Raw genomic sequence first — 24,682 nt, 5'->3', positions numbered from 1 at the left:
GGCGCTTTCCAGAAGGCTGGCCCTTTCGGCCCTAGCGGCTCGGGCCTTTCGGGTGGGTAAGTGTTAGCATATTTAAGCCCTGGTCCGACCCTAAATTTTGTTGACTTTGACTGGGCCCTGGCAGGCCCAACCCTAAGCCCTAAAATTTAGGGTAGGGTTGGCCCTAGCCTAGCCCATGATGACCCTTGTGTATTTAAGAGGAGTGTTACAGTATTACAATTTCACAATGGTTTACAGGTCCATACTGTAGCCTATGGGCTTATTTTATACACTTGCATGTTTTTTTTATTTTTATTTTTTATGACAAAAAAAAAGTTCACAAAATAAAACCATGGCAAAGACCTCATCTTAGCTGATCTAAGTGGAACGCTGGAACACAGAAATGGGAATACAATATAACCAAATTTTGGGATACAACTAATTGTAAGCTAAGGAAGCTAAGAGTGTCTCCTGTAACGTTTTATGAAACTATTTTTGCAATACTGGATTGTAGAATGAAAACGGGGAATTAAATTATAAGTTTTTAAGATATAAATACATGTTCGGTACAAGTATTTTAAAACTTGAAATATTGAAAACATATCTATCATAAATATAGCACTTAGTTTAGTTTTTCCTCAGTAATCATGAAAGATTGACTATTTTGTTTGTATTGATTATGAATCCTTTATTGGTTGTTATGAGAAAAAAAACAGAGTATTGTGAAGGAGATTGGACAAGAAGAATCAAATCCCTCAATTTTGTTTATAAAATATATTATATGAAGTTGCAAGCTCTAGAATCTTTAGTTCAAAAAGATAATTCAATCAAATGACTCAACCTTAGTTGTTAATTCCTCTTGCCCATGAGATAATCCAATTATATTGAAGCATAAAATACTGAAGCTTTCACCCTAAATCATCCGTATAAATTAGATTTAGGGAAAACATCACCAATGGTAGGGCTGGGATTTCTGAACCGAGAACCGTAGAACCGCGCCGAACCGAACTAGAATAGGGAGGTTCGGTCCGGTTCTTCATATAAAACACTTTATTTTTTGGAGGACCCGAACCAGTCTACAATCTGCAGTTCGGTTTCGGTGCTGACTTTTGCAAACTAACAAGAACCGGAGGAACCGGTCACTAGTCCTATTTATCAATTATGCCCATATATGGCTTATAAGCCCATATACCCATGTCCCTATCTGAAGCCCGTAACCCATCTTTGATTAACTCATCAACAAACTAAAAGACAAAAAAATCCATTTCGATCACAAATCATTCATCCATAATTCCAGATCGAACTGTTCTTCTTCAGTTCTTCGACTTCTTCCCTTCTTCATTCTTCCCCCATTCAATAACCCAAGAAAATTGAGAACCCTCATTTAATCTAAAATACCAAATCAGCTAATCCCCGCAAACCCTCATTCAATCATCTCATTCATCTGAAATCCCAGCAAACCATAAACCTTCTATCTTCACTTCTTCCCCAATTCGAAAAGACGAAAACCCAGAAAACCACCCAACATGTTCATCTCAAATATGAAATCAGCAAATCCCAAACCTCGCTCCTCATTCAATCTTCTGAAATCCCAAATCCCAAACCTCAATCCTCATTTAATCTTCTGAAATCCCAAACCACGATCCTTATTCAATCTTCTGTAAAGAGAAACAGGGCAAAGAAGAAGTCACAAGCAGCAACTTCATCAAGGGAGAGAAGTTGAATTTGGAAGCACTTAGATTTGGACCACCCAATTATTGAAAACGATTGATAGAATGGAGCAGGAGGTTGGCCTCAAAAACTGCAAAACTGGGGCTTTTTGATGCTGTGTGCAAGAACCGGAAATAATGCATAACTGAACCGGGAAAAATGGTTCTGGTTCCAAAACGGTTCCGGCAATGAAAAGTTACATAACCGAACCGAAAAAAACAGTCCGGTTCCGGTTCCGGCAAAAAATGCCAAAATGAGAACCGATCCCAGGCCTAACCAATGGTCACTGAGTTATGACTTATTCGACACTTAACTCACTATATTTTCAACAATATCACTTAACTCACTCAGTTTTACATCCGTCTTTCACTTAACTCACTGTCGTTAATTCTGCCGTTAAAAGCTATTAAAATTGAGGGTATATTTGTCTAAACACTAAAAAAATGCATTTCTAACTTCTTCTTTTTTTAAAAAAGACAATTTTTTTTCAAATTATATTTAAGTTAAAAAAATCATTTTTTATTAGAAATTTAAAAAATTGAAAAAAATCTAATAAATGTAAATTGAGGGTATATTTGTCTAAACACTAAAAAAATGCATTTCTAACTTTAAAAAAAAAAAAGACAATTTTTTTTTTCAAATTATATTTAAGTTAAAAAAATCATTTTTTATTAGAAATTTCGGAAATTTAGAGAAATTTTAAATACACACCCCAAACTACTTAATACACATCCCTATTATTTTATATTTCAAATCAAATTTTTTAGCTAGGTTAAATGACCAAAATAGACATCTATGTATTAAAAGAAAAATAATAATAATAATCTTATGTTCCTTATATTATTCTATAATGATAAACACAATGAATTTCTATACATGGCATCCTCATTTAAAACAAGAATAAAGTTAGAAACCATCTAATTTAAATTTTCCTTAAATGAATTGTAATTAAATGGGGTGAGATACCATGTAATTTAGAATTTCGAAATCAATAGCATTAAATGTTTTTAAAACATATAGCTTTACTCCCACTTTTTAGTTCATTTATTTATTTATTTAAAAGTGATTATTAGACAATTTATTATCTAATATAAAACATCACAGGTATAAAACTTTGTAATTGTTAATGTGTTTGACCATCCAATGACAACTTCGTAGTTCCGCCATTGTGGAAAAACTATTGATACAATTTTGGTTGAATGTTCGACTCAAAATTTTATACTTGATCAAAAGGATGTTTAGTGGATAAGAAGTCAAATAATATAAAACCAACTAAGCATCTATTTGAACTTTGAAGGGAACAATAATGAATCCTTATGGATTTCCCAATAACTAACACAAGTAATTAATATGGTCAATTATATATACTAATCAAATGTTAAATAATAGTGTGTTTCATGGTTTTTAAGTTTAAGGATATTTTAGGTAATTTGGGTTGTGTATTTGGTAAAATGTTAGAATGAGAAATTAAATGATAGGTGTATTGAGTAAGGAGTATGTATTAAGTAATTAGGGGTGTGTATTTAAAACTTCTCTTTAAAAAAATTGAAAAAAAGTCTAATAAATGTAGTTTTTTTTTAAGTTAAAAATGATTTTTAAGTGTTTTCACAAATATACTCTCAATTTTAACAGCTTCTAACGGTAGAATTAACGGCAGTGAGTTAAGTGAAAGACGGATGTAAAACTGAGTGACTTAAGTGATATTGTTGAAAATACAGTGAGTTAAGTGTCGAATAAGTCATAACTCAGTGACCATTGGTGATATTTCCCCTTAGATTTAACATGAGAAAGAGGGATTTTCTAAATTTTTCATTCTTCTCTACTACATGATTTTGCAAGTTTCAATTGATTGAAAAAGACGGGGAAGAAGAAAGTTCAAATAGCAGATAAAGTAGATGAGATCATGAGAAGAGAGGATAAGTCTCAATGGAAATTGTGGGAAAGAAAGACAGAAATATCAAAAGAGAGGAGAAGAGTTTGTGGATCTATGTGCTTAAAAATAAAAAATAAAATAAATTACTTTCTCTAATTGCAGGGCAAGTTGTTTTCAGGAAACAATGAAAACATCAAAAAGTCATTTCCCATATTTATTCATAGTTCCTGAATTGTTTCCTAAAATTTGTTTTCCTTGTTTTTCAAATTTAATGCACCGAACGCAAATTACATAAGTTTTTGAATTCATAAAATAAAAAACAGTATAGCAAAATGATTCCGAACGGGCCCTAAATAATCTGCAACAAAATTCGCCTTTCTGAATATGCGTCTAAAAACGATAGTTTGAAACTTTGAAGCCAAGATCTTTATATCCTTGATTAGAACTTGAATTCTCTAGGGAACATTTACTCTACCAAGGATATAGTCTATAGGAAGTTTGGAATCCCCTTCAACTATGACATTGGGATACAGTTGTAGATAAGCTGTATGTGAACCTTATCTTAGAGCTTTGGTTTCTGCAACCAAAACATTAGTAGATCTAATATTCCTACATGCAGCAGGTATATGAAATTCATCAGAGTTTCTAATGATAAAGCCTATTGTAGCTTGATCATCTTTGACAGATCCATCCAATTCAATTTAAAGAAATGATCTTGAGGTAGTTGCCATTTAATTTGGAAAAATTTTGAAACTTTAAGAGGTATTCTTAGAGTTAGCCTATAAATAAGAATTTCCAAGATTAAATGCAATAAACAAAAGTATTAGTTGGTGAACTAGAAATATTATGAAAGATCATTTTGTTTCTATAATTCTATATTGACCCAAGAAGAATTAAGATGTATCTCTAAAATCTGAACTACTTTAGAATATCGTCCACATGAAAGAAGTTAGGAGAGAAAAACCATAGAGAGAAAACTTTGAGAAACTTGTGGTTGTTTGTGCCTTGTGATGTCCCAGAAATTCGTATTTATTTTCCGAGGATTTTCCGGAATTTAAATTGTGGGTATCGGACTGTTTCGTGGCTCGTGGATGGAGCGGAAGTGTTTCGGGGGAATAATTATTCAGGAAGCGTCGTTTTAGGGGGGCGCAAGGGTTGACTTTTTATTCGTTGGGATTCTCCGAAAACTTTCTTCATGAAAGTTGTAGAGCGCATCGATACAAGTTCGTGGACATGCGGAATGCGAGAATCGGAGTTCGTATGAAGAAGTTATGGGCTTCGGAAAAAGTTTCCATTTTGGTATATATGGGATTTTTCCGGAAAAATATCAGAAAAATCAGAGTTTCCATTTTGGGAAACTTTTCTCTCGCATTCTCCCCTTCGCCGGCTTCGCCTTCTCCCCTTCGCCGGCTTCGTTCTCCCTCCTTCGACCACCAATCGGCGTCATTCCAAAGGGAATCCTGATCGCCTCAGTCCCCTCTACACGTTTGTGGTGGTGATTCGTCGTGGGAAGCACCATAGACGGCGCTACAAGGCCGGGAAGTTTGGCGGCGGCGATGCTTCAAACCCAGATCGGAACTTCCGATTCCGGCCACCTTTGCCAGTGATTCTTGAGGGCTTTTGGAGCCCATAGGACGTTGATGCTTCTCCCAAAGCGACTTGGGATGATTTCACTTGTGGAGGACGAATCGAAGCTTTGAAATTCTAGGGTTCATCAAATTTCAGATATTGCGAGGTAAATTCCGGCCAAACGGCTATGATTTAGACTTTGTGTTAGTTATGAAAGTTTAAATTGGAGTTGAGATGAAGAACTTTGGTGTTGGGAGTTTTGTCAAATTCTGACTTTGGTCCAGCGGCGGCGCCGCCACTGTGGTGGTGTTTTCCTGTGGTTTCCGGCCACCTCAGGGATAGTTTCTGTTCCTGAGTTCGATCTACTCGTCGATACGAGCATTTCGATATATTGTTTGTAATTTTTGGAGATCGTATGAGCACGTTAGGGTTTTTACGGTTTCGGACCGTTTGATGTTTCGATACGTGAGGATCCGTCTATCCGATCGACTTATGGTTTCGGCATATCGATCGTAGATGTATTCTGGAGACATTGGGTGGTCTCGGATGTGGTTTCGCCTCGATTGGCGTCACTTTGGGGATTTTAGTTCAAAACAGGGGTTTCGGACTTAAATCGTTTGTGAATTGTTACTAAGTGGAAACCGATTGTGATTAGGTACTTGACGAAGTATTCTTGGACGGTCGTTTGGGTTGGCTGCTTTGTTCTGTATTGAAGACGTAGCAGGAGTTTCGAGGTGAGAAATCTCACGATGTTCATTCACGAACGGGTTTACCATATTGTCTTGGAGTTATGGGATTAACTGTGACTATAGTGGTATTAGTGGCATTCCTGAGTGGATGATCATGTATATATATATATATATATTTGTGTGATATATATATATGTATTGGTGGAATCTATGTGATGAGTTGGATGATTGCTATCTGGGTGATGACTGATGAAATTGTGTATTGAGTTGTGATTGTAGGATATCATGTGTAAGATACCATGGGTCTAGTATGACCGTCTTAAGTGAGATTTAAGATATGGAAGCTTGTGTAGGAATATCTGTGTGGTGAATCGATGACATCAGTATGATGAATCTTCGTGATGATTGTCATGTAAAGCTTGTGTAGGAATATCTGTGTGATGAATCGATGACATCAGTATGATGAATCTTCGTGATGATTGTCATGTAAAGCTTGTGTAGGAATATCTGTGTAGTTTGTGTAGGGATATTTGTGTGATGATTGTTATCTGTGTGATGACTAGCAATGAATCTATGTGATGATCGCTATCTATGTAATGACCAGCGATATCTGTGTGATGATTAGTTGGATGATCCGGGGATATCTGTGTGATGATTAGTTGGATGATCGCTATCTGTGTGATGACCGGCGATATCTGTGTGATGATTTGTTGGATGATCGCTATCTGTGTGATGACCGGCGATATCTGTGTGATGATTAGTTGGATGATCGCTATCTGTGTGATGACCGGCGATATCTGTGTGATGATTAGTTGGATGATCGCTATCTGTGTGATGACCGGCGATATCTGTGTGATGATTAGTTGGATGATCGCTATCTGTGTGATGACCGGCGATATATGTGTGATGATTAGTTGGATGATCACTATCTATGTGATGACCAGCGATATCTGTGTGATGATTGGTTAGATGATCGCTATCTGTGTGATGATTAGTAGGAAGATAGCCATCTGTGTGATGATCAGTGTGATGACAGCTCGGTAGCGGAGTTGAATTGTTATTAAGTTAACAAAGATCAAGAGGACTGCTGTGATGGTCGGGGCTACCTACAGACGTCAGAGTGTGGGATTACGATGATTACTATGATTTGAATTGCTTGACTTAGTGTGACCTCCTGAACTAAATTATATGCAGGGGTTACCATGAATTGTTTTGAATTGTGATTGCCTTGTTTTCTTCTTGATTTGATTGATTGATGGTTTGATTTATCTTGAAGACCATAGTGGTGACGATTGTGCTCTGTGTGAGGATAGGAAGGTGATTCATTGTTTTCACCTTGATGTCATGTTGATGACAAAAAGCTCCTAAGGGTGGAAGGAATGAGTGTGATTTGGAATTCGCCATAGTGCATTAGAATGGAGTCAAACATTACTTGAGGAAGTCTTGTTTGATTGAATTTGTGTAATGAGATGCTAGGTTGAGAATCTGAGCATGTAGTTTAGTCACGAGTTGACCTACGTAAGCATGAGATGGAAGAGTGAAGCAGATGACTGTAGGTGTGAGATGTATGCTTATCGTTTTTTAGGTTGGGGTGACTTAAGAAATGTGTTTTGCTTAATGGTTTTGAGTTTACTTATACGGGCTTGCAAAAGTTTACCGGGTTTGTTGTGTGGCAACCCGGTACACCATTCCAACTGTGTAGGGGTTATTTCTGCAGGTAAGGTTAATCGTGGCTGATGCTGAGGTAGCCTGCTTGCAGCTTAACGGTAAGAAGTCAATTTTGTGACTTTACCGTTATAAAGACTTCCGCTTGTAGTGAGCTCTGAGGAGCATTTGCGTTTTATTTTGTTGTTGACAATTTAATTCGTAAGCTCGTGTATTATATGACTCTGTGGAGCGAGTCAATATTGAAATTGTGGGTTCAGGGCATCAATATGTACTTAGGTTAAAAGGGAATAAGTTTCTTAGTATTTTGTATTGATGGCTGAACGTTTCATGCATATATAATTATGAGGTTATATATCGATTTTTATTGTGTTAAAAATCAGGGGCGTGACAGTTTGGTATCAGAGCGTAAGGTACATATTTGGTGATAATCAGTGCTACCCGAGTGATGGCCTATCTGCAACGGATCCCCATCTGATGGTCTTCAGTATTGATATAATCACTGGGTATGTAGGAGTGCTAGTTGTGAGTTAGAGTGTAGAATTGTCAGAGCATTGGTTCGCTCTGTTGGTGAAGTTGTGAACCTAGGTGTCGGTTCTTTGAGTTGCAGTCATTGAGGAATGGGAACCTCTGGATTGAACTCTGGTGGAATGATGAGGATTGTTTTCGGGGAAAACTGTATCCTTTCATACGAGCTTAGTTGTCATGTTGTTTGACTTATGCTTGCGTTTGGAGGTTTTGCAAATTAATCAAGTGTGTTTTGCTCCTTGGGTGATGGATTCACAAGGAGGTAGAGCTAGGGGTCGAGGTAGACCCAAAGGTAGGGGTAGAGCCCGAGGTAGAGGCAGGATTCCTCCTGTTGAAGAGACATTCGAGAATGAGGTTGAGACATTGAGTGTTAAGCTACCCGTTCCACCTGTTGTGGAGGTTGTCAATGTTGTGGATGCCACTCGTTTGTCGACGTTGGCTAAGGGGATTTCGATGGCTGGGAGCAATTCATCTCGTTAGTCCAATGGACTAAGAGTGTGAGGGATTATGAGGGTGAGTTCTAGAAGAGGCGCATGACTCATCAACAGGTGCCAGCTAGAGGAGTAGCTGTACCTGTAAGGGATGCACCTGTGGGGCAGGTGGCACCCGTGAGGTGTTTCAACTGCGGTGAGATTGGCCATACTGCCAGGGGTTGCACGAGGCTAAAGGATTTATATGTTGTGTGTCTAGGTTGGACTGATTTGTTGTTGGTACATCATGGGGTTAGCGGGGAGCTATCTGATGCTCATGAGCACGTGTTTTAAAAGAGAGTTTCCGAAATTCTTTCTTTTAAATGTCCTAGGAGGACTTGCGAATCATATTCTATTTGTTAGGTTAATGATAGATATGATTGAGGTGTGTGTTGGTGTGTTGTGTACTTCTTTCCGTGTGTTGGGTTTTCCCTGTTGTCTAGAGTTAGACCTTTGTGTGTGGCGTCCTTTTGTGGAGTGATTATTGAGCATTGTGTATTGTGTGTTGCATATTTCACTTTTGTGGTAGTTGAAATTCCTTGCAACCCTCTCTGTGTGTGCGATATCATGGAATGATTTACGTGTGGGTTGATCGATGCTAGACCTTATCTTAAATGTGTTTTGAGGCAGCAGTACATCATTGAGTGTGATGCATACTTCTTTTCTATTGTGGTAGAAATTGCTGTGAGGGTTTGGTCTATGGAAAGAACTTTGTGTCTTGGTTTCAGTCGATGGTGGCTTTGGCAAAAATAATGGGTTTGGAGCAGATGGTGGCTACAGATCAGATTCGAGGGGATCTCAGTATAAGCACCAGTTGTTAGGCTAGATTTCACCCCCATTATGGTTGGTTCTGTGGTTGGATCTGTTGTTCAGATCTTGTTGTATGGCAACTAGAGGCGGTCGTGGATGGGAATCAAAGCTCATAGCAGAGAACGGCGGTGGGAGTCATTTTGGGTCGGGTTTTGGGGTTGTGGTGGTGAGTTTGCCGCAACGACACTCTATGCAATAGTGTCTTGTCAGCGACCGGGACCCTGAAGTGGCGGAGGAGCGACAGGCTTGGCGCGACGATGGTGGTGGTTGGGCTGCTTGTGCATTGATCGTCTTGAGCTGGATTCCATGATTGGACCCTTCTAGCCTTACTCCAGCGGTGGACTTTTTTTGGGCCTGTTGTGTTTTGGATCCGAGGTATCAATCTATGTCCAAGATGGTTTAATTTTTATGTTGAAGTTACCATTTATTTTTATGTTTTCCTATTAGTAGTTGAGTTAATAAGTTGCTACCATTTTTTGGTAGGGTCATGTGGGCTTGGTCCCGGTCTATGCACCTTGTGTGGTTCGTCTTCTCTAGGTAGGTGGCGAGTTTCTTGCTTTGGCAAATAGTCGCAACCTTCTAGTGGTAGTAACGTGTCTGCCCTAGGTAGGCGGCGAGTTCCTTGCTTGGTCAAATGGTTGCTGCCTCCTAGTGGTAGGGTGAAACTCACTGTATTTATTTTCTGGTGGCAACATAGTGGGAAAGCTGTGCTATTTGTAATGATGTTTGTTCGTTATAGAGTTATCTTTCCGGTATGTCACTATTGTTGTATAGCAAATAGAGTAGCCAATAGAGCACTATTCGCTAGTTGGTGATTGCTAGAATATATTGATTTACTCTTGTTATTATCTTATGAAGTTCTCTTAATGCTTACTGTAATTTGGGGTTTAGGTCCCCCTATGTATTACGCGGATTCATTAATCAAGACTTAAGGACTGCCGCACCGGCCCTTATTCAAAAAAAGAGAGAAAAGAACTGATCAGCAGTATTTCTTTGGTTAGAAATGCACTCTAACCAAGAGATTAAAGAGTTACAATAGCTTAAAGCATTAGGTAGATTAGATAAAGACCAAACCTGAGAAGTGAAGGAGCATTGGATAAATAAATGATCCATGGTTTCTAAATGATTGCTGCAAAAAAAGATGGCAAGGGGATATTGTATGATTAAAGTTCGAAATCCTATCTCTAGTTTTGCTTATGTATATAATTATTTTCAAAGAAAATTAGATATAAGCCCAAAAATTTAAGCCTTTCACACATATTTTTCTTAAATTTACATCCACTCCACATAAGCAAACTTCTATATATACTGTGTGTCTATAATTAATAGTTTTTCTCATTTTTGATATATCTAATATGCCCTTCTTATTGTAGAAAGTTAAATTAAATATCTTCTTTAATCTTAGCATCTATTTGAATTTGAAATATAAAGCTAATAATCAGTTTGTTTTAAACATTATCATAATCAATTATAGCCTTGCTTTCTTTCTTGCTTTATCATGTTAGAGAAATTTTACATACACACCCCTAAATATTTAATACACATTCCCTACTCACCACCTATTTAATTTCTCATTTTAATATTTTACTAAATACACAACCCAAAGTACTTAAAATATCCTTAATCTCAAAAATCATAAAATATCCTATTATTTGACTATAATAAGGCTACTATTTAATATGATTAGTATATATTAGTATATTGACGTTTTGCAAATGACCATATTGATTACTTGTATTAGTTATTGGAAAATCCATAAAGATTTATTATCGTTCACTTCAAATAGATGCCTAGAAATACGTTTTGTATTATTTGAGTTCTCATCCACGAAACACCCTGTTGATCAAATATACAATTTTGAGTTGAACATTCAACCCAAACTATATCAGTAATTTCTCCAAAGTGGCCGAACTACGAAGTTGTCATTGGAGGGGCTAAACAAATTAACAATTACAAATTTTTTTACCTGTGATGTTTTTGTATTAGATAATAAATTGACTAATCATAACTTTTAGAGTGAAAAAAAGGAAATTATTAACTAAAAAATAGAAGTAAAGTTTGTTTAAAAACATTTAATGTCATTGATTCCAAAATTCTAAATTATATCGTTAACTCACCCCATCTAATTACAATTTATTTAAGAAAAATTGAAATTAGATAGTTTCTAACTTTATTCTTGCATTAAATGGGGAGGCCAAGTATATAAATTATTTGTTGCGTTTAGCTAACTATTTATATATAACTATCGAATAATATAAGGAAAATATGAGTTTTTTTTTAGTAATACATAGATGTCTGTTTTGATCATTTAACCTACCTATCAAATCTGATTTGAAATATAAGATGATAGAGATGTGTATTAAGCATTTAAAAGTGCATCTAAAATTACTAACTTGATTTTCGTTAATTAATTTTAGAAATTAATAACGGACCAGTTGTACGAATTATTGTTATTGTGCTTTATTCGTATGTCGTATGTGAAGTGGAATTGTTTTGGACAATTAATTATTCGAAAAGTATGGATTTTTTTTTGGGGGAGGGGGGTGTTCGTTGAGATTCTCAGAAAACTTCATTCACAAAAGTCGTAGAGCGCGTCGATACGAGTTCGTAAACATGCGGAACGAGAAGATCGGAGTTCGTATGAGAAAGTTATGAGCGATTGAAGTTTGGGAAAATTCTATAAATAGGGGTTTCCATTTTCGGAAACTTACTATTTTCATTTTGGAAACTTCCATTTTCGGAAAATTTTCAAAACTCTCCGTTCTTTTTCTTCAGCATCGCGACCCGACCCGACTTTTTCCCCGATCTCCAACGACCTCTATCGGTGAAGCAAGCCCAGAACGACTTGCCTCCACTGTGCGCTCCGCCCTGTGATGTCCTCTATCAACGATTCTCACCGTGTGCGGCACTGGAAGACAGTAACTTTTGGTGCAGTCGAACCCGGTCGGAAATCCTAGCTTCGGCAACGTCGTGGCTTCAAACTTTCTGGGTTGAGTTCGTAGGAGCCTCCTTAATCGATCCATGGTGATAGTTTTGATCAATTCACGTTGGAATCGGATCAACTCAAAATGAACAATGCAAGGTGGCTTTTGGCGGCTATATGTGGCCATCTAAGTCGAGTTGGCTTGAACCCCAGGTATTAAAGCTGTTCTATTTGATGTTCTTGACATTTTGGACGGTTGGATTAAGATGGTTTTGAGTTTTGGCCGGTGGTGGTTGTGCCACCACCTATGGCGGCATTTTGGCAACCTTCAGGCCATGTAAGGGATAGTTTATGGTTTTATATGTCATCTACTCGTCGATACGAGCGTTTCGATATATAATACGTAATTTTTGGAGATCGTATGAATATGTTATGATTTTTACTGTTTCAGATCGTTTGATGATTCGATCTGTGAGGATTCGAGCGTTTGATCGACTTGTGGTTTTGACATATCGATCATAGAAGTATTCTAGAGACATTGGGTGGTCTCGGATGTGGTTTCGCCTCAATTGGAGTCACTTTTGGGGATTTTAGTTTAAAACGGGGGTTTCAGACTTAAAATGCTTGTGATTCATTACTAAGTTGAGACTGTATGTGATTAGGTACTTGACAAAGTATTTTTGTACGGTTATTTTGTGGTTGTGCTTCTTTGTTCTATATTGAAGACGCAGCGGGAATTTCGAGGTGAGTAATCTCACAATGTTCTTTTACGAACGGAGTTACCTTTATCATTTTGGGAGTTAATTATGTAACTGCAAACTATAGTTGGTATTAGTAGGCATTCTTGAGTGAATGACTACGTGTGTGTGTGTATATATATATATTTATATATATTTACGTGAAATATATATGTATTGGTGGATTTTGTTGATTGATGGAAACAATATGCATGAATGGTGCTTTTTATTGTTTTGTGTTGTGGAGTTTCGGAAAACAAATGATTGTGAAATGATGATTTCTATTGTTTTGAAAAGCATTGAGAATTGTGTAACATTTTGAGTCATGTGTGACTTCTTTAATGTTTTATTCTGAGGCACTGAGGGGCCCGAGGAATTAAAGTTAGATTGTGACCTTAGACAGTATATCGAGTCATCATGTCTTTGGTCAGACGAGTGGTTACGATTTCAGTTAGAGCTCTAGTCTGTCTGCTAGTGTAATTCATGGGGTAACTGAGCGAGGTTATATCTAACTCATGAATTTGTGTTTTAAGGAAACAAGGAGCGAGTTTCTTTCCTTATATACAATTTATAAGAAATCAAGGTGTGATGCCCCGGAAATTCGTGACTATTTTTTGAGGATTTTCCAGAATTTAATTTAGTGATTGTCGGATGGTTTCGTGGCTTGTGGACGGTGCGGAAGTGTTTTGGAATGCACATTTTAGGGGGGCTACGAAGTCGACTTTTTATACGTACGGAATTTGGGAAAACTTACTTCACGAAAGTCGTAGAGCCCGTTGATACGAGTTCGTGCATATATGGAACGCAAGAATCGGAGTTCATATGAAGAAGTTATCGCGTTTGGAAAAGTTTCCATTTCGGGTATAAATACCTAACTATTTTTGGAAAATTTCCAATACTGTCAGTTTCCATTTTTGGCAACCGGCCCTATTCTCTCTCTCTCCTCTCCCCGAGCCGAAAACAGAGCACGTTTTCTCCGGCCTATATCTCACTCCTCTGGCCACCAATCCTCACCAAAATTCTTCCCTTGGCTTCGCCTTGACCTTGCGCAGCTTCCAGTGGCAGCCTTGCGCCGCGGCACGGCCTGTAGCGGCGGCGGGAAGCTTGTTTTGGTTTGGTCCGATTTGAGGTCGACGGCGATATCTCGAGTTACCGGCCACCAAAAACTCGAGTTTCTTGGCTTGTTGAACTAGACTCAACCTCCTGATCAAGCTCTAAGAAGGACAACACCTGAAGTGAAGGTTTTCGTGTTCGTCGGAGCATCGTCGGTTTCTGGAAAAATTCCAGCCACACACGACTATTTTTGGTAATTTTCGACCACTTCCTTTTGTTTTCAAACTTCATGCTAGTTAGGAAAGTTGTTCAATTCGATGAAACGAAGAGGAGAAGCCTGGCCCCGACACCGTTGGCGGTGGTCGGTGGCGACTCTGCCACTAATTCCGGCGACCATTTCTGGCCACCTCAAGGGCATTTTCTACCATTTTTGTGTTCTCCATGTCGATACGATCATTTCAACATACAACACTTAAATTTTGGAGATTGTATGATTAAATTATGAATTTTACGATTTTGATCATTCGGTTTGTGATCTGTGAGGATCAGGCTGTCCGATCGACTTGTAGTTTTGATATGATGATCGTATGACTGTCCCAATGACATTGTGTGGTCATGGGTGAGGATCCGACCGTTGGATCATCATTTAAGTATATTTTATTAATTGTTTGCTAAGTTAAGACCACACTTGATTAGGTACTTGACGGTTTGAGTGGACGAACGATTGAGATATTGTGATTTGGTTGATAGAAGACGCAGCAGCGGGAGTGTGAGGTGACTAAATCTCACATGGTTCATTTACGAACATAATTTCCTTATTGCACAATTAATTGTTATGTGTGAGAAAATGGTTTTAAGAAAATGAGATTTAAAGTATATAAGAAAATGAATTTCTTGGTTTTACTACGTGTAAACTATAGTTGGTATTAGTGGTCATTCCTGAGTGGAGATTTTATATATATATATATATATATATATATATTTACGTGATTTTATACGGAATGGTGTGACATTGAAATATGTGGGTTTTTGATGATTTATATTGTTGAAAGAGTGATTTGGAGTTGTGATGTGACAATTGTGAGTCGGAAGGTTTCAGTGGTAAACCTGGGTTGTTCTGAGGGCCGAATGGTCTGAAGTCCGAAGGTTACAGTGGTAACCTGGGTGTATTGATATCGTAAGGCCGAACCTCGGCCGAGGTGACAGGTTACGATTCAATTGGTGCAAAGGTATCGTAAGGCTAAACCCCGACGAGGGGTGACAGGTTATGATTCAGATAAAGCTCTAGTCTGTTGTGGGAGTACGATATGGTGGTAACTAGGTTATTGCATCGTGAGTACTTTATGCCACGTTAGTTTGGGTTGTTGATTAAATTGTTGGAGTTGTTGTGTGTGTTCGGATTGATTTACTTGAGTTAAAAGAATTGTGATTTAATAAATCAACTGTTCATTCTTGTTTACTCATACAGGCTTTCAGAAAGCTTATCGGGTTTTGTGTTGTTGCAATCCCGGTACACTATTCAAACGGTGTAGCGGATAATCCTACAGGTCAGGAGAATCAGGGAGGTGATCGAGCTGCGTGGGGCAGCAGTGTTGAGTTCAGCACTTGGTCTATTTTGGTGTGTTTTGTAGACTCTTTTGAGCTTAACATTTTATTTAAGTCAGTGTTGTAATAATTGACTTAAGAGATAGTTGCTACAAGGTTTGTGATTTGGTTTGTGTGATGTTGGTTTATGAAAAAAATTACAGGACGTTATTTGTTTTAGTCGTATTCATGTTTCGGATTTGAATTTATTATTCAAAATTTGGGGCGTGACACAAGGTGTGAGTTGCTTTCTTTATTTCGTACTGATAGAAATCAAGGAGTGAGTTGCTTTCCTTGTTTATGTTTTGAAAGGAATCAAAGAGTGAATTGCTTTCCTTTATTACGTGTTGGTAAGGAGATCAAGGCGTGAGTTGTTTTCCTTAGTTTTGGTGTGAGTTGTTTAGTGGTTGTTTTGAGTTACTCATACAAGCTTTCATAAGCTTACCGGGTTTGTTGTGTGGTAACCCAGTACACTATTCAATGGTGTAGGGGTTAATCATGCAAGTCAGGATAATTGTGGCTGAAGCTGAGGTAGCGTCTTTGCAGCTTTACTGTAGAACGTCATTTTTGTGACTTTACCATTGATAAAGACTTCCGTTGTGTAGTAAGCTCTGAGGATCATTTATGTTTTATTTTGTGGTGACAATTTAATTCGTAAGCTTATGTAATATATGACTCTGTGGAGCAGGTCTGTATTGACATAGTGTGTTCAGGGCATCAGTATATACTAGGTTTAAAGGGAAAAAGTTCTCCAGGTATTTTGTATTGATGGCTGAACCATCACACATGTATAATTGTGAGATTATATATTAATTTTTATTTGTGTTAAAAATCAGGGGCGTGACAATATATTCTCATTACTTTTATCCCATCACAAACTGTTAGTTCTTGTTTTCCTTACTTGTAGGTTTTTTTTTTTTCAATAGGACTTCGATAAATTATCTTTTCCTTGATCAATCATTGTTTCAAAAGATGGAAAAAAGACTTTGATTCAAAAACTAAGAGAGAATGCTTTTCTCACTTCAAAGAAAGGGCGAGGCGCGCGTTGAGGGGCGGGGGCCAGGGGGTACTGCTTGCTTGTGTCTTTGAGGGACAATTGAAAAAATCTTCTAAAGAAAAGAAAGGGAGTTGGGGATGGGATCAGGGAATGGGGAAAAAAATTGTTTTACAGATAGGATTGCGTTTTTACTCCTAGGCTCACATTCGATGCCTCTCTACATACTCGAAAAAAGTCTAATTGTAAGGTACACGTATCTTGTTTTGTGATTACTTTTTCTTTTTTTTTCTTGAGAGAAAGAGTATATGCCAGTTGTATGTCCCTATTTCATAGATAAGAATAGTACAAGAATGACTACTCTGTTTCAACAATCATGGCTCAGAGTTCTCTATACTAACAAATACCTCACCTCATAGGCAATCTAAACCATTTAACCTCAGACACTGAACACGTAATTGTGGTACGCTAAGATCAAACACTTCTACAAAGGCTCATAGAGACACCCATACTAGGATAGAAATATATTCTAAATAAAACAACTAGACAACAACTATAAGCTCCTGCCCTTTAAAAGGGTTAGAGCTCTTGCTAGGCCTCACAGCCCAAATCTAAAACTAAGCCCATAAGACCAGTCCCAGGCCCAGCCAGAGGCAATCAAAGAAAGCAATAACAGAAGCTAGTCTGCCTCTGCTAGTTATCACCTCTAATGCATCATCAGCGCCACTTCCCTTCGGCAACTAGGGCAGATCAGCAACCCGATCGATGCCAGAATTGAGTGATCATAAACCACAATAGGCCAAACTGAGCAACCAATTAGGAACCCAAATTCCTCTCGATCTCGACTCCGACCACCTCCGCAAACAGCAGAAGCCTCCTCTTTAGCCTATCAACGATCGCTGCCGCTAAGAAACCCACACCTATTCCAATTGCCGCCGCAAAGACTCACACCAACTCTTCTTCAGCCAATCTTGTTCTTTGATTACATTTTTCTTCTTTTTAGGTGTATTATCATATTAATCCCATGACAACTTTTCGCTCTCAACTATTACATTTCCATTGTAAGTAGGGCTTAAATAACATAACCTTCAAGCTGAAAAAAAGGTCGACTCACAAGATATATATCTTTTCCACAATAACCTCATATATATCAAATACATACTTGAAATCAATTCAATTAGAAAATTTTTCTAATGATCAAGTACTTTTTATTTATACAAAACTTTTAGGTTGTGGTAGAAGAAAACCAATACACCTTTTTTTTTTTTTTGGATAATAGAGTACATACCAGTTGTATGCTCTTGCTTCATAGATAAGAATAGTACAAAAAACACTACTCTATTTAGAAAATGATAGCTCAGAGTAGTCTATGCTAACAAAATCAACTCACCTCCAGGAGCGGATTCAGGATTCAATTGTTGTCTAGGCTAATCACAACATAATCAGAATCCAAAGAAAGCATCAAGAAATCCCAAAGCTAGCCCAACAAAATTACAAAAGCTCATTCAGTCATTCACTTATTGTTACTTGATTTTTTCTTTTTTTTAGCCAGTAATTTATCATCAAAGACATGACTCATTCCATTCAGTCGGTAATTCTAACTAAAAATAGTTAAACTACAATCATCAATTCATCAAAGCATTCATTATCCACCGACTGACCGAGACAGACCATGATCAAGAATTCAAGATCCTCAGTTTGGTAGTTCCAATCCTCACTCCTCAGCGGGCAGTGGCTCAGCTAACATGGAATCTCTGTCTCTGTCTCTCTTCGCCACTGGCAGCATCGTAGCAAACAGAATCGGTGAGACTCTCGATCTGGGCAGACTGGGAGTCAGGGCGAGAGGAGATCTGGGAATTTGGGATTTCTTTGAGAAAGTCAGAAAACCCCAGTTCGGCAAAAATAGAGCAGGAAGATCCGAAGAAGAACAGGGGAGATGGGAGATCGATAGAGCACGTACCTCGTTACGAGAAGGAGAAAGGTGTGAGCTTCAGCTGCTGTGACTCAGTGAGTGTGAGTGGGTGACTGTGTGAGGGCAGTGACTCCCAGTGAGGCACTGAGGCTGCGACTCTGCGAGCGGTGAGAGTGATACTGATGGGTAATTTTTTTTTTTTTCTTTGGGCTGATAGGTAGAGATATATATATATATATATATATATATATATATATATATACACACACACACACCTAAGGGTTTTTAGCCCAAAATCTTGTCTAGACTTGAGCCCATATAGCCTTCCATGTCAGTCCGCCCCTGATTATGAGTAGCGAACTCAAATTTATAATACTCAGAATATAGTGAAATCAAACAGAAATGCTTACAGAAAACACTGGAAGTTGTAAGAGGGACAAAGACAAATAAAAACTAGTCTCACATAAACCAATTGGAATCAAATTTATCCCCAAGCTCACTCCCACCCACACTCCATTGAAGAACAATCAAATACTGCAAAAAATTTCAACTCTTCTAATATAAAAAGAAGCCAACAAGGAAGAACAAGCAAGTTTGAATCGAAGTTTTAAATCCTGTTTAAAACAAAACAAAGCATCAGACAAGCCAAGATGTATACTTGGTTATTTAGGGGGATAACAAAATTATCAGCCAAGGTGCTGATGGGGGTTAATGGTGAACTCTCTGGTTGTTAACCAAAGTATTCAAACCATGGTAAAAAGCCATTTCTGTGGAATAGATAGATAAGCAGTACAATTCGATGTGGCACAAATTTAGATGGAAAGATTTTATTTCCAATGTCACAAACTTAAAAACAATACTATCAAAACAAAAAATAGCAAAGTCCACAACATGAAACATCAGAAAAAATAGGAAATCATCAAATATCATTCCTCTTGACAATGTGTTCATTGCAACAACTAATACATCAATAGGCTCGGCCCATCCCTTTTTTGGGCTTCTTTACGAAGCTCAATCGAATTTGCTGAAGACGTCTCCTTTTCCTTGCCATCTTCTCAGGAAGTGTTTCCCTCTTACCTTCGGCTTCTTCAAGTATTTCGGATCCACCTGGTATGTCTTGTGTGTCACAAGCACCCCTTTCTTTTGGGCCTCATTAAACAGGGCAGTGGCTCTATCAGCACGGTTGTGACTTGTGAGCATACAATTGTCCCATCAGCACATCATAACTCTTGATCCTGGGCTCACATCCACCCTGCTTCATTTTCTTGAAAACAGATGAAGCATGATCAATCCTCTCAATGCCACACAAAATCTTCACACACCCAAAATAGGCTTTCTTATCAAGAACCCCCCTGGACCCTGCTGATTTCATTCTATCAATCATTTCATCTCCCTCCCCAACCCTAGCTGCTTGATACAAGCTCCTGATCAATTCAAGAAACATACTTTGGAGAACAGCCCCACTCCCCCATTCCATGAAACAAATTCAACGCATCCTCAGTCTTCCTAATCTTACACAAATTAGTAATCAGCACATTGAAAGTCTCCACATTTCTCAGCACCCCATGAAAGTCCATATCCACCAAGATTTGCTCAGCCTTGGAATGAAGGTGAAAGGGGTCCTTTTTCCTCACACGCAATCAAGAATCACATTGAAAGAACTGGTCCCAATGTCGAAGCCTCTCCTATACATCTCCCCAGCCAATCTCCTCGCCTCCTCAAGCTTCCCATCCACACACCACCCCTTAATAAGCAAATCACAAATATATTCATCAGGGAAAAACTCATTAACCAAACCTTTCACCATCTTCTCAGCATTGCCGGCAAATCCATTTTCGCAAAGCTTCTTGACAACCAATCGAAGTGCCGCCTTGACCCTCTTGAGCCCATAGTCCTCCTGCATCTTCTCTACAGAAGCCTGGAGGAAATTTTTTGGCACCAGAGATCTGGGACGCTGGCTTAATGCTGGTCATACCAATAGCCTCTTCTTCCCACCTCACCACTACTCACTGCACATAATCATAGAATCTTAAATATTGCAGGTGACAATGGCAACTGGGTTTGCAGTGAAAGATTGATCCGATTGGAATTTGATAGCTAATACAAGAAATTTTCTTAATACTTGCTATGAGTGGTATTCTTCCAAATGGAACTGGAGGTGGAACTGAAGAGATGAACTAGGATCTAACATTTCTGTTCAGAGATCAAGGAAGAAGCTTTTCAAATGTGGTCCCTTAAATCACCAGGTCCATATGGCTTCAGATTCCGGGAAATTTTTAATGGCAAGGTCACTAGTACAGCCTTGATATTCTTCCTGGGAATTTTATGTTTCCGGGAGCTTAATAAGATATTTATAGCTCTCATTCCTAGAGTCCTAAATCACAATAATACTTCTCAAATAGTGTTGATATATAAACTACTAAGTACTAACCACTTAGTCCAACATTGTATTCATAATAGTAATCAATACGAACTTAATTGAGTATGCATGTATGACACTAAATCAGAGTACTTTGTGGTTTCTATTAACAGATGGTAACATTTGAATATGATCAACCTGAAAACCTGCAACTTTCATGTCAAATTTGAGTTGTGCCAGACTTTACTACTCAAAATCACCAATTAGTTACTTCATTTGGGAAGATGCTTGTATGACTAACAAACAGCAGCCCTGGTATTATCAGAAGGGAAGACGCAGGGCTGCCTTCAAAGCTTACACAACTTTCAATTTTTCCTGAAGTTCTTTACATGTGTCTATATCAAAGTGTCCTGAGTGCAAAGGCACCTAAAAAAGTAAAACTTGGTACCCATAAATTAAGCGTATGATTAAAGAAAACAAGCAAAACAATAAAATCTTGTTTTCAAGAGAGAGAACACAGATACAAACTCTAGACCAACCTATCAATGAAACGGTACACTAAAACAACTGCTTAGATTCTTCACAACACTAAACCAACTCTTAAGACTATTTTTGTTTTTTTTTTCCATCTCTAATACTTATGCCCTGTATTTAAGGGAATCAGGAACAAAGAAAAGAAAACGAAAGAAAAAGAAAAAGAAGTTTCAGATGCACACACCTCAAACTGCTCTCTATCCACGGTATGTCCTCATAAGAATTAGAATGCAGTCCTACCCATGAACTTGGAGTATGAACAGTCTCCGCATGCTGCAAAAGTCTCGGACTATCTGCAATACAAATTTATCAAATCATTTGATTCAAAATTCTAACAATCTAGCACACTGTTGTCTGAAAGTAGAACAAATTCTATAAATAAATAAATAAAAAAGAAGATAGCTTTCAAGGACCATCTGGTATTCAGAATGGGAACGTATGATCTAGCAAAATACGGAACAACAATAATTCAGTAGATTATATAAACTGCTGTTGTTTTATGTTGCAACACAAAAGAAGTAAAAAATTTCACCATAATGAAATCAAATGACATTGCCATTTCCTCTTTTAACAATAAGACTTCCCATACATGAAGAAACAATCAGACGCCAACAAACATACTCTAGTGGCAACAGATGTAACATAGAATCAATTTATTTATTTATTTATTTATTATTATTGTTATTATTTTGGTCATGCCACTAAAACATTCTACCTGTAGCTATAGAAAAATGAAAATTAATCAAGGTTCAACAGTAGGAAGCCACTTACGCAATGACTAGATGGCCTATAATTCCTGGAAGATCATTAGCACTAATCAGTGTTGTCTGTACCTGAAAGCAGTGTACACTTTGACTGCACATTGACATCATTCTTTGAGAACATGTTTTCTTGAACTTCAGTGCTCTCAGTGCCCATTTTTTCAGCCACAAATTCCTGCAATTCCATTCCTGAATTCTTTCCATGGTTTCTTTTCTCTTTCTTCCTCTCCTCAAGTGCAAAATCACCCTTCTCCTGTTCTCCACGATATGCCCATCTAAATGCTGACTTGCTAATCCAGCCTCCACTCCATCACTTGTTATATTCTGTACCAATTCACCACCTGCTTTGCCCCTCTTCTCTTTCTTCTCTATTTTCTGTTTATCTCCTCCCTCGTTCATTTGTGCAACATCTCCATATTCAGTTGCCACACCCATTATGCCATCCTTGACGGTTTTCTTTCTCTTCTTTACATTAGCTGTAGAGTCAATTTCCTCCATGGTTTTCCTTTCAGATTTCTGTCCATCATTTGAGCTCCTTTTTATTAATCATACTCCCTATTAACATGACATGCCCCCTTTTTTCCCTCTTCCTTTTCTTTTTCTTATTGGCTCCTTCTCCGCTGTTCAAATGAATTCCACCACTCTGTCATATTTTTTCCCCTCAACTACCTGTCCCATTTTGTCCCGACAGACTTCAACCACAAAATAACTTGTATCAAGTTCATCCTTCTTTGCTTTGTCCTTCCCTTTCCCCTTGTGCCTTTTCTTCTCTTTTCCTGGTCCAAACTCCAAATTTCTACTCTCCTCCCTTCCCATATTAGTCCTTTGATCTTGAAAAGTAAAAACATAAGTCAGGAACAGTGAAATAACATGATGATTTTTCTAGAAATACCTATATGCCACTACACATGTGGATGTGAAGACTAGATTCTGGAAAGTGTGTGCCAGGGCTAGAACAACATTCAGATAATCATGGATATGCTAATGCCTTACGATGTACAATTAGAAACCATAACAGAAAGACAAATTCCAGGACAATGCTTCAATAGAAGGTGCATAAAATTATTTTGGAAACAAATGACAATCTTGGGTAGATTAATTGAGTTTCTACAGGTACTATCTATCTAGAACATTTGGAATTTTTACACAGCTCTCCTATTAATATTGAGGTATCATTGACCAGGTGGCCAGATATCAGACTGCAAAAACCATGAAAGGCATCCAAAGGCATGGACAAATTCCTAGACATGACTCCAACAAAAGAACGCACACCTGCTTAATGAAAAGCAAACTTCATAACAATTTTTTAGGTGCATTACAGCTCATAGAACCCCTAACAAATGCAAATACATCCGGACCACCAGTAGCAAATGGAGATATGAAATTGGATTGGGCTGAACTTCTATGAAAACTTTTATATCTAATGACGAAGATTCATCCTAAATTCCTACAACCTAGACCCACAAGATCAAAACCAACTTATTGTTTGAAATATAGTGTCTGTTTACAAAATGAGTAAATAGCCGCATACAAGTATCTCGAACGCAGATAATGCGCATATAGCTGCTCAGAAAAATGAATAACGAACTTGACGTACACAACTCGAAGAAAAAAGTGGTGAGTTGTAGAATACACACACAACTCAAGGCAATTAATTGTATCCCACTGAGTAGAATACCAGTCAGGCTATTTAATTGACTCTCCTTCTGTAAGTCCTCAATTGTCATATACCTTTACTAGCATCTCTATGTACATAACAAACAAAACATATAATAGCCATCACATGAACCATATATAATCAAGGTATACCAAGTTCATTCCATTGCCAGGAAAGGCATAAGAAAAGAAACAAATCAACACTAAAGTACCACAAACACAGCAAACGCAGAAAATTATAAAAGAAATTTGGACTTTTACCGTAAAATAAGATTGTATAGATTCCTTGTTACTAAGCTCTCAAGTGATAACAGTACTGCCCCACTTACTCTTCGTTTCACCTTTTGGATGGCAATGACACCCGGCTTCTCTATCCCCAGTGCACAACTCAAAACTCACGCCCTGCAATGACTCGAAAACAGACAATTATCAATTTCACTCAATTGGTTTAGATTGAATTATCAATTTTGGCTTCAAAAATAGAGGGTTACAAAATGACAGGTTATCAATTAGATACTTTTGGGAGGATTCTCATAACCACTAAAGACAAGGGAATGCCTTCAAAATACTTGAATAACTGAAAGATTGTTAGCACTAATCAGTGTTGTCTGTACCTGAAAGCAGTTTATACTTTGCTCCTTAGCTGTCATCCTGAAAGGAGCTACATTATTTTGCATTAGATATGCAGATATTTATGAACTAGGTGTAGACCATAACAGAAAAACATACTACTTCAACTAATCAACATATTGGCTTCATTATATCCAGAACACACCTTCATTAATATCCCTATTAAGCTATCTGTTGGCATATATTTAGTTATAAGGGAGATAACAAATGATCAGCCATGAAGGCCCTTGTAGGGGTTAATAGTGA

The 24,682-nt window shown here is 37.8% G+C and overlaps 1 pseudogene; it reads right to left on the bottom strand.

Annotated features, from left to right (window-relative positions):
- Positions 1-19,397: 19,397 nt before the first annotated feature.
- LOC112178756 lies at positions 19,398-24,564 on the bottom strand (annotated as a pseudogene).
- Between the last annotated feature and the right edge of the window lie 118 nt (positions 24,565-24,682).

Source organism: Rosa chinensis, chromosome 7, assembly GCF_002994745.2.
Source record: "Rosa chinensis cultivar Old Blush chromosome 7, RchiOBHm-V2, whole genome shotgun sequence".
Lineage (NCBI taxonomy): Eukaryota > Viridiplantae > Streptophyta > Magnoliopsida > Rosales > Rosaceae > Rosa > Rosa chinensis.
The sequence above is the reverse complement of the archived record's forward strand: the minus strand, read 5'-3'. Positions and strand labels throughout refer to the sequence as shown.